Here is a 12927-nt window from a genome sequence, read left to right as displayed (position 1 = left end):
AAAATAGCAATAATTGCGAAAAAAACATACAAAAACAAGTATTCGCATTTTACGTTTGTCAACAATTTATGCTACACTTAGGACCTTCATATTTCACTCAGAAAAACTTATGATACAGTAAAACAATGCTGTAAATTTAATTAAGATCGGTTTAATAGATTTTGCAAAATAAATTTTGCAATCCTGCTTTCGTAAAAAAAATTCATTTTTTCAAAATATTACAGGACTGAAAATAAAGCAGATAGCAAGTTGACATTTTTTTTGCTTATAGAAGTCTACTGTATCTTTCATTTGCAATTTTGCTAAATTAAAATCGATTAACACCACGGCGTCAGAAATTTTTTTAAATAAACATTAAGAGGATCGGAACGTATTTTCGGCTGCAATGCTATTCAAATGGGGATTCATTTTTTTCAAATCCTGAGAAAACTAATAAGTATTTTGGAAAAATTTAAACGCAGAATGAAAGATTACGTTATTAGCGAGGGCCGAAAGTCCCTGAAAACTTCTACAATGTTTATTTTAATAAGTTACAGGGGTGAAAAAACTAAGAGAAAATTTAGTGTGATTTTTAAATTCAAATATCTCATTCAAAATAAACTTTTTATTTATTCTAAGGGACTTTCGGCCCTCGGTAATAATTTAGTCTTTCATTCTGCGTTTAAATTTTTCAAAAATATTTATTGGTTTTTTCAGGATTTGAAAAAAATGAACACAATGCCGTGGTAATATTTTCCAAATCTGTCTTTGTCTTACAACGCACTCAACCGAATATAATATTGTCAGCATATATTGTCAGTCAGACACTGACAATCAGTGACAATTTTAAATATTTGACATTGCATCGGGAATATTTTGAGAAATTGATTAAATATTATTGATATATAGTGTATTTGATAAATAATTGATTTAAGACGTGAACTTAATAAAAAGTTATTTATTGTGTATTATTTGTGAAAGATCCAAGCAGAGAATACATCAGATATATCCTGTGATCCAAGTATTTTGTTGTTAGAGATGTTCAAAATTGTAAGCGTTCCAAAATAACAACATATTATTAAAAAATCACTTTAACACTTTTCCTCTTTTCTCGATTGATTATTAGTTTTTGTTGTACAAATAAATTATTACAATCACTGAAAACATAGTTATTGAAAAAATTATCACATTTATTAACTGAATTAATAATTTGCAATTATAAAAATAACAGTTATCCAAGAACATTCAAAAGCCATCTCTTTAAATTAATTATGACATTTTCAAGTAGAATGACATTCTAGTAATGTTTACATATCCACACCAGTGTGAATTTTACTACACGTAATTTGCCGTGTAAAGACAGAAAAAGTAGGGATACACGTAAAATATTTGCGAATTATGTACCCATAGCCTTAATTATTGGTGCTACGCGCAGGACAGCGGATAGTTTGCTCTGATTGGGCATTCCAATGACCTTTGATAATGATTGATACATTTTAAATTTTATTAAATTTCGATATAAATAAATAAATTTGTTTATTGCAAAATAAAAACACATACTCTATCCTTTGAAATAACACTTTTATTAGCAAAAACTTTCTTTGTTCATATATTTTAACTTAAAAAATATAAGTTTATTATTTTATAACATATGCAATTGTTTAAACAATATTTCACAAACAATAATAAAATAAGTTTGATTTTTGTGGAATTAAAATATTAAAATACAACAAAATATAGAGTAAGAAAACAATATATTAGATAAAGATTGGAAGAAATTTTGGTGGAAATCAACTTGTGTGAATCGAACACCGCTGTCCTGCGCGTAGCACCAAAATTTATTGTTTATTTAAAAAATTTCCTGACGCCGTGGTAATTAATTGATTTTCATTTTGCAAATTGCTATCTGCTTTATTTTCAGTCCTGTAACATTTTGAAAAAATTAATTTTTTTTTGCGAAAGCTGGATTGCAAAATTTATTTTACAAAATCTATTGAACCGATCTTAATTAAATTTACAATATTCTTTTACTGTATCATAAAGTTTTTCTGGGTGAAATATGAAGGTCCTAAGTATAGCATAAATGGTTGAAAAACAAAATGGGAATACTTGTTTTTGTATGTTTTTTTCGCAATTATTGCTATTTTGCAGCTAGGGTGATTATTTTTTAAATTTTTAACCAATTCTACATTGTAGGAAATTTAATTACGCAACTTTTATGTCAGTACAACTTTTCTCGGAAATGAATACTTTTAAAGTTATAATCAAAAAACGAAGAAAAAAATCGAGTTTTTCCTTAATTTTTTGACATTTTGATTATTTAAACAATGTTCCGGACCTTTTTGAGAGGGAGGATAACTCAAATATTATTATTTGATTTATTTTCAAGCAATTTCTGCAAAAAAATTTGAGTCACCTCTCAACGTGCATCTCAAAACAGATGCGCTCTGGACTATAAATATGATGGTGTTGTTGCTATAATACAGTCAATCAAATTCATGAAGAGCTCCAGAAATAAATTTAGTAAGGATTAAAGAAAATATGGAGGATGTACACCGCTTAGCTTATACAGCGGTGCAAATAGACGTTGATAAGGAAGTGCATTTGTGCTTTGTGGATTTTTGAAAAGCATTTGACAATGTAAGTCATGAACAATTAATAGATATTCTGCGAAAGGCAGGTATTGACGACAAGGATATTCGGATTGTGGCAAACCTATACTGGGGTCAAACAGGAAGAGCAAAAATTGGCAACGAAGGTACTGAAAGTGTGGAGATTAAAGAGGTGTCGGGCAGGGGTGTATCTGATACCCACTCCTATTCAATAGTTATTCCTAGGAAATATTTTAAAAATGTATGGAAGATGCAAATGAGGGCATAAAAATAAATGAAATAAATGGCGAAATAAATGGCGACTCGATTCTAGTTTTCTGTTGACCTAGATATCAAAATATCAAAAGGCACCGCTGGGAAATATTCCAAAAATGCGGTTCAGAGAAACTATATGAAACGAGTCTTTGTACTCTTATACAGAGTATGGCATTAGTAAAAATACAAAAATAGACGGTTTAGTTTTGATTTAAATCTGTCTCCTGCCATCCCCCGATAGCGCTATTTCTAGGTCTACCTTTTGTCAAGGAGGCTATGCAAGAAGACAAAATATATGATGAGTTAACCAACACTATAAGATATGTCGATGACAGGGTGAACAACAGGCAATGTAAAGAGTTAATTCAGTTAATGATGGATACGGCCTGAGCCTCAACTTCAAGAAGACAAAATGGATGCTGATAAGCAAAAAGCAACAATCTGCTCGACAGTAACGGATAAACAACATACTAATTGACCAAGTAGAATCTTATGTATACCTTGGCACCAAAATAAATGCAAAATGGGAACAGGGCACAGAAATTAATGCGAAGATAAAACGAGCTAGAGCAGCATTTAACAATATGAAAAAGCTCCTCATAAGGAAATATTTTTCACTTCCCCTAAAACTACGTCTAGTTAAATGCTACATTTTTCCGATCTTACTATATGGCATGAATGCCTGGATTCTGACAGAGACGCTCATGAAGAAATTAGAAGCATTCTAAATGTGGGTGTACCGACCCATTCTTCGTATATTCTGGACCGAACATGTCACCAACATAGAGGTAATCCACAGAATAGGAAAAAAGAAAGAAATCGTGAGCACAATTAAACAAAAAAAAACTTGAATATCTAGGCCACATATTGAGAAACGATAAGTCATACACTCTATTGCAATTTATTGTCCAAGGGAAAATAGACAGTAAGCGAGGGCCAGGCAGTAGAAGACACTCGTGGCTCCAAAATCTGCTGAAGTGCTTCGAGCTCACATCAATCGAACTACATTCAGAAGTGCCGTAAACAAGATCAGAATTGTCATGTTAATAGCCAACGTTCGCAACGGACAGGACATTTGAAGAAGAAGAAGAAGAAGAAGAAGAAGAAGAAGGATAACCATTGTGCAATTTGTGGGAAACCGATTTCTTCAAGGAAAAACGAAATATAGATCGGCCATCATTAACTCAAAGAAATACATCGACATACTTGTACATAGAGTTATTTCAAATAGAATAAAAGTGCTAACAAGAAAAGTTAAAAAAAGTCGAATACACATGATAAATTCCTCAAATTACAGGTACATTACACGTGATAAAAATTGGTTTTAGGGCAGAATACATTCTTGCCTCACTCCTCTCTTGAAGTTTGTTATTATTTTTCCATTTGTCCATTTTGTGTATCTTTTTTTCTTTGGAATTTGGACCCTATATGGACCAGAAGTATGGCCAATGAAAACAACAATACGAAATAAACTGCTCTTCAAAAGTTAGGGATATAGAAAATTATGCTCATTTTCATAGTTGATTTTTTCGTGAACTGATTAATGGATTTCGCAATTTTTTTATTATTATTTTAGATTTTCTCTAATATTTACACAGTTGTGCAAATGTTTACTCAAATTTCTTTTTTGTACTTATACCGGGTAAAAGAAAAAAAATGTTTTTCTCATGTTAAGTTTGCGATACCCTGTAAGGAGGACGAGGTACAAATGTTACTTTACATCGGAATCGCATTGTAGTCTTATGTTTTGTGAACATTTTGTTGTTTGAATGTACCTGATATCTTTAGAAACAAAGAAAATATAATGTGGTTTTACTTTTTAACATGTGTTTTAACTGAAACAAAACTAAATTAACAATAAAAAAGTAACAGTTAACAAAACTTTAAAAACAGAAAGGCACATAAGGTAAACAGTTCTTATCGACACCTCTAAAAGTTATCTGTCGACCAGGTAAGCGGTATGCATAGCGCAACATAAGAGAGACCAGATTGTTTAATGGAGGTTCTGTGATGTTTTGGGGTGGATTTCCTTGAGAATAAGGACGGATTTGGTATCTACCTGGTGGCTCTTTAAATAGCGAGAGGTTCATTACACAGATTTTTTTCTTTAAACACTCTCTTCCTTTCGCACTATATGTAGGAAATAATTTCATCTTAGTGGTATGACAAGACATGGCCTCCTCACGTATCGCATGTCGGCATGACGTCAGTCAAAACACATATTAACGAGTAAAACCGTCTAGTTTCTTCGTTATTAAAGATAGAGAAATAAAAAAAAAATAAAATATGTATTTGCAAAATATGAGACTACAATATAATATCGATGTATACCCACTTTTATGAATTTTACTCTCTATGGTCTAAGAGCTAGCAACGTTTTCGAGCAACTATTTTAAGACGGCTGATTCTTTAATATAATATTCCCTATGCATCCTAGAACACCTTACCGGCCATCTGGCTACTGAGACAGGTTGCGTTCATTACTGCGCAGCGCACCTGTGCAGGTAAATATATCGAATTTAAAATTATTTTAAGACGAAAAATTTGTTTGCCATTACTTTTTAAACATTATTAGAAATATTAATTATAATTGCCAGACATTTCTGTGGTTGCTAAATACGTGCCAGACGCTGGCTCTCAACGTTTTCGAGAAAGTATTTTAAGACAGCTGATTCTTTAATATATTATTCCCTATGAATCCTCGAACACCTTCCCGGCCATCTGGCTACTGAGACAGGTTGCGTTCATTACTGCGCAGCGCACCTGTACAGGTAAATATATCGAATTTAAAATTATTGTAAGACGAAAAATTTTTTTGCCATTACTTTTTAAACATTATTAGAAATATAAATTATAACTGCCAGGCATTTCTGTTGTTGCTAAATATGCGCCAGACGCTATTTTTTTATAAATAATAAATGAACAATTTAAATCATTTTAGTATGTCTGAAATTTTAATATTATGTTATTTACACATAAATAAATGCAAAATTAATTTGCCAGACATTAACTCGGTTGAAGTAATCAGCCAGATGGATTTAAAATCATTTAAAATGATATATATTTTCATCAAAACGTACGCTGGCTGTGTTAAGAAATAAGACAAACAAAAGATTCAGGTAAATATATTTGAAATTAGTTTAAGACAACAAATTTTTTTGTCATTACTTCTCAAACATTATTAGAAACATGAATTATAATTGCCAGACATGTCTGTGGTTGCTAAATGCGCGCCAGACGCTATTTATTATAAATAATAATAGAAAAATGTAAATCATTTTAGTATGTATGTAATTTTAATATTATATTATTAACACATAAATAAATGCAAAATTAATTTGTCAGACATTAACTCGGTTGCAGTAATCAGCCAGATGGATTTAAAATCATTTAAAATGATATATATTTTCATCAAAACGTACGCTGGCTGTGTTAAGAAATAAGACAAACAAAAGATTCAGGTAAATATATCTGAAATTAGTTTAAGACAAAAAAATTTTTTGTCATTACTTCTCAAACATTATTAGAAACATGAATTATAATTGCCAGACATTTATGTGGTTGCTAAATGCGCGCCAGACGCTATTTATTATAAATAATAATAGAAAAATGTAAATCATTTTAGTATGTCTGTAATTTTAATATTATATTATTAACACATAAATATATGCAAAATTAATTTGTCAGACATTAACTCGGTTGCAGTAATCAGCCAGATGGATTTAAAATCATTTAAAATGATATATATTTTCATCAAAACGTACGCTGGCTGTGTTAAGAAATAAGACAAACAAAAGATTCAGGTAAATATATCTGAAATTAGTTTAAGACAAAAAATTTTTTTGTCATTACTTCTCAAACATTATTAGAAACATGAATTATAATTGCCAGACATTTCTGTGGTTGCTAAATGCGCGCCAGACGCTATTTATTATAAATAATAATAGAAAAATGTAAATCATTTTAGTATGTCTGTAATTTTAATATTATATTATTAACACATAAATAAATGCAAAATTAATTTGCCAGACATTAACTCGGTTGCAGTAATCAGCCAGATGGATTTAAAATCATTTAAAATGATATATATTTTCATCAAAACGTACTCTGGCTGTGTTAAGAAATAAGACAAACAAAAGATGCAGGTAAATATATTTGAAATTAGTTTAAGAAAAAAAATTTTTTTGTCATTACTTCTCAAACATTATTAGAAACATGAATTATAATTGCCAGACATTTCTGTGGTTGCTAAATGGTAACTGTACATTATTATATTTTAAATTGTATTTCATAAGCGCACTCAAAATTTCTTTTTTTTCATCCACAAAAGTTATTATATTCTCGTTTTTTCCTTGCAAAACACACATTGTATTTTATTTGCCATTATATTGTATCACAATTACTTTTCACTAAATAGAAACTCGGCAAGAATCGTTAACAAACTGTGAATTTATTGCGACTGTGACTGACCATCTTAATAACATGTGCGGACAACATTCACCCCCGAAATTGTCGTATCTTTTGTTTGTCTAGTTTCTTAACCCAAGCAGCGATCGTTTTGCTGAAAATACACATTATTTTTATGATTTTAAATCCATCTGGCTGATGAATGCAACCGAATTAATGCCTGGCAAATTAATTTTGCATTTATTTATGTGTAAATAATATCATATTAAAATTTCAGACATACTAAAATGACTTAAATTTTTCAATTATTATTTATAAAAAATAGCGTCTGGCGCATATTTAGCAACCACAGAAATGCCTGGCAATTATAATTCATATTTCTAATAATGTTTAAAAAGTAATGGCAAAAAAATTTTTCGTCTTAAAATAATTTTAAATTCGATATATTTACCTATACAGGTGCGCTGCGCAGTAATGAACGCAACCTGTCTCAGCAGCCAGATGGGCGGTAAGGTGTTCAAGGAAGCATAGGGAATAATATATTAAAAAACCAAGTGTCTTAAAATCACTGTTTTCCCGACGTTGCTAGCTCTTGGTCCACTACAAGGTGTCTCAAACTTTTGTTTCGGTTAAAACACATGTTAAATTACAAAACCGTATATTTTCTTTGTTCCTAAACATATCGGAGTCAGGGTCATTCAAAAAATAAAATGTTCACAAAACATAAGACTATAATACGATTCTGATGTATACTCACATTTACACCTCGTCCTCCCTACAGGATGACTCAAACTTAACATAAGAAAACCTTTCTTTTCTTCCATCCGGTATAAGTACAAAAAAGAAGTTTGAGTAAACGTTTTCACAACTGTGTAGACACTAAAGAAAAATCTAAAACATTAAAAAAATTAACAGAATCCGTTAATCTCTTCACGAAAAAATCAACTATGAAAATGATCAAAATTTTCTATATCCCTAACTTTTGACGAGCAGTTTAAAATACGAACAGTTGAATTGGACAGAGAGGATGGAGTAAGGACAAAGATAGAATAGAAAGAAATATGGGATAGAATGGAAGTAGAATGCTCAATTACAAAAAAGTTGGAAAACAGAGCCCTGTAGTGATACAGGTAATGCCAGAGCACAAGTGGTGGAAAAGGATATTGGACTGGAACCCGCCGGGAAGAAGTTTGAGAGGAAGACCTGCTATGAGATGGGAAACTTACATAGGAAATGCTATGATAGATAGAGATCTCAGGGAAGGTGACAGAAAATAGAGTGCTGTGGAAGACGAAAACGGTGAACTCATAATGGGAAAGACCCGAAGAAAAACGATGTTCTTCTGTTTCTTTGTGGATTGCTTTCTCAAAATAAAATTAACAATCATGCACATAATTCAATTTAATTTTTGCTGTCTTTTAATATCGTTTCAACAGTGTCTTTTTTTAATACTTTTAAAAGTATATCTATCATCAGTGTATCACGAACTCTGGAAGAATGCTGTCAAAACCGACAGTAAGTGACGCAATCTTCTAAACTAAAAACAAACTAATTGTAATAACAAATTAAGCATTTAGCAAATACTTGGGAAGACTGTTGAATTGCAACATTATTAATTTTTTAACTTGTCAAACAAAACAAAACAGCCCAAAACAAAACACCTATGGAAAAAATTTGCATTTTGCAGTAGCATAAAAACTATATAATGTTTCATAATTATTTAATTAATTTATTAACCTTGATATTCACATATGACTACATCATAAATATTTATACAGCATACATATTAATAACTGGTATCGATAAATAGCTTCTGGTATAAGATTTATGAGAGAAATATTCACTTTGAAAAGAAGAAATATGTTCAAGTCTATGTTTTACTCTTATGTTAATAAGTAGCCAATAATGGAACCATAGTCCACCCCATTAAAAACTCACCTTTAGACAATTGCGTAGTAAATGACAAAATCTCTTGTGTAATGGTTTATTTTCAACTTTTAAGATGATGTCCCATTTTACTAAAAATTATCTATTGTGAGATTTTATGATGTAGTAATTAAATTATCAGTAAACATCATTGGAGAGAAAATTTTAGAGAGAAAAGAAGCATGGACATTTTATTTGGTCGTAAAGTGAGTTAGGTAATTATAGAACCGAAATAAGCATAAGCATAAATATTAAATTGTAGTTACATTTGTAAAAACTTTGTATTAAGGACATTTAGAAATATTTAACGCTTATTGTTGGATGACGAACAAATTATTTGAAAAATAAACGTTTGTGAAATTTCAAGGAAGCAAAAATAGTAATAAATTTATAAATACGAATAGTAGAGTGTCGTTGTCGAGTAAGATTATTTTAGTACCTGTATATTAAATATTTTTTGTTTCCTATTGCGTAGAAAGGGATTTCGACATAGAAAGAACAGGTATAATACTATGGGATTTCGACAAATGTAACCTCCAAAACCTCCAAAAAAATAAAGGAAGGATGAAAATTTGGGAATAGGTAGTTGAAATTGTCTATTATTTAATAAGAAAACGTTTACAATTCTACATCCCCTCCATTTTACAAAAATTTTGAAAAATATTTTCTCGGGGGTGAAAAAATATACGTTCAAAATTAATCTGAAATTGTATAAAATGACTAATTCTAAGTAACTTTTGTTCTATAGAGTTTTTACACTAAGTTAATAGTTTTCGAGTTATTTGCGAGTGAATATGTTCATTTTTAACAAAAAAAAAAACATGTTTTTGGACGGTTTTTCGCAGATAACTAAAAAAGTAAGTATTTTAGCGAAAAAAATATTCTTAGCAAAAATATAGCTTATAAAAACTGAAAAAAATGGTGTTAGCATGAGGTTTGTAGACTCAGTAGAAGCAGAGTTTCAGCTAATGAAAGTAGGTTCTTCTTCGTCAAATTCCAAATCGAATATTTCAATTTGAAATAACCCAAAGACGGAGCTCTTTTCGAGGAAAATTCATTACAACTTTTTTAAAGTGTTTAGAAAAAGGTTTATTTTTGTTTTTTAAAAAAACTTCTAACATTAAAAGTAAGTGAGTTACGCTCAAAATATTGCTGGTCTTTTTTAATTTTTTGCTAAAAAAATCGCGAAAATCGCCCCCTAATTAGCTTCCCAAATAAAATTAATCATTACCGCTTCACAAGTTACTGTACTTAGTTAGTGTTTATATTATATAAGTTTCATTGGTTCAAAGTGCTCATTTCTGAAAAAAATTGGGTCTAAAACAAAACATTCTTTTTAATTTTGAAAAAAATGGAATTTTTTATGGAATTAACTTAAAAATTATTAGTACATACATAATACCAAAAATCTCAGAGTAATAAAATGTTCGTTTTGCTTTTCTGAATATTTTTTAATTTTTTTTTCTTGTTAGACAAAAATTGGTTATGCTATGGCTGTTCAAAATTTGCCTAAACTCGTGATTAGTTACTCGTTCAAGCCATTTTAACTACAGCTTTTTCAAAAATAAGCACTTTGAACCCATGAAACTTTCAGATCATATAAATAATACATAAGCAAAGTAACTTGTCAAGTGGTAATGATACAATTTATTTGTGATGCTAATTAGGGGGTGATTTTCGCGATTATTTTTACCAAAAAATAAAAGGGACCAACAATATTTTAAGCGTAACTCACTTACTTTTTATGTTAGAAGTTTTTTTAAAAAACAAAAATAAACCTTTTTTAAACACTTTAAAAAAGTTGAAATGAATTTTCCCCGAAAAGTGCTCCGTGTTTGGGTTATTTCACAATGAAATATTCGATTTGGAATTTGACGAAGAAGAACCTACTTTTCATTAGCTACAATTCTGCTTCTACTGGGTCTACAGACATTATGCGTACACCATTTTTTTCAATTTTTCATAAGCTATATTTTTGCTAAGAATATTTTTTTCGATAAAATACTTATTTTTTGAGTTATCTCCGAAAAACCGTTCAAAAAGATGTTTTTTTTTGCACAAATCACTCGCAAATAACTTTTGTAAAATAAAGGGGATGTAGAATTGTAACCTTTTTCTTATATAATAATAGACAATTTCAACTACCTATTCCCAAATTTTCATCTTTTCTTTATTTTTTTTGGGGTCAGATTGTTCTTTGATCGGGCTAGAAAGGCAGCTTATATTTAAATTCGTTTCAGAGAGAGGCTATATGGTATACTCTGAACCCAAAAGAAAACAATCTGTCTCCCAATGCCGATTTATACAAATAATTCGTTTACAGACACTGTACCGACATCTACTTAAAACAGTTCAAAGTTTTAGATCCGAAGAACTAAATACTTCTACTGAAACCAAGTTCTGGTAAACAACCCAAATTCGGGCTTTCTGAAACTTTCTAAAACGGGTAAACCAAACGAACGATGAATTAGAAGAAGACGAGGGGAAATCTAAAATTGCATTCCATTAACTCTCTATTCATCAGGGTAAAAATTCAAACGAATGTTGGTTCCCTGTACTCATATAGGAGTAAAATTAATAGAAAATGTAGCATTTGGTAGACTAAGACACTATCTACTATTATAACTTTTGCAAGAAGTCGGTTTAGATGGGAAGGACATTAAACTGCTAAAAAACTTGTGCTGAAACCGTAACGCCATAGTTAAGGTCGAAGGTTCCACGTCCACAGAAGTAGCACTAAGTAAAGAAGTTAGAAAGGAATGCAATTTTGTCACCTCTTTTATTTAATATTTATTCCGAATTTTTATTAAAGAAGCACTGGACGATTTCAAGAACGGAGTCAATTTGAATGGCGTAAATAGTAAATATCAACAGCATCACTATCAGATACGCCGATGTTACAGTGTTGATTGCGGATTCCGCATCTTGGATCTACAATGACTCATCGACAGGACTCAGTCTGTGACCAATTTAGTATGAAAACCAAAGTGATGTCAATCCGAAAAAAAAAACCAAAATGTACATACCTCAACCTTGCACTATAGTCGGGCACATTTTAGAACAGTTCAGCAAATTGAAGTATTTTATCTTGGATCGATAGCAGTCTCAAATCCTAATCTGAAAATAAGATCGAGAATAGAACAAACCAGCAAATTATTATTTCTTATCATGGGCGCTGCCAGAATATTATTCAAGGGGTGCATCTGACACGGGGTGCATCTGCATCGATACATACTATTAACCAACATCAAATATAGAACTATACTATATTTATAGCTATGTACTTTCTTTCCGAACAGGGGGTGCAATTGAAGCGTTTATTTGACAAACAACACATGCCCATTTTTCGCAAATTCGACTTTATGCATTATTATCATAGAATAGTAGTTTCTTTGTCCATCTCACACATTCAATTGTTTAAAAATCGCAGTTGTCCGGATTAAACTACATATAAAATTCAGATGGTTTAAGAAAACCAACAGATGTCCATATGTCCATGCATTAATGGCCATTATGTTGTAAAAGTAACACTGTTACTTTTTGTAACAGTGATTTTTGTGATGTTTGTTTCTTTTGCATTAGAAATACTTCAGCATTGCGGAAACACAATACCTCTATATTTTCCATTATATTTTGCTAAGTTTGTACCCACTTTTGCTTAAAATATCAATAAAACTATGAAACACCTATTATTTTGATATCCACATGTCCACATTACTTCCAATGAATATCTTAGTAAAAGTAAGAT

Source organism: Diabrotica virgifera, chromosome 5 (assembly GCF_917563875.1).
Source record: "Diabrotica virgifera virgifera chromosome 5, PGI_DIABVI_V3a".
Lineage (NCBI taxonomy): Eukaryota > Metazoa > Arthropoda > Insecta > Coleoptera > Chrysomelidae > Diabrotica > Diabrotica virgifera.
Note: the sequence above shows the minus strand (reverse complement) of the source record.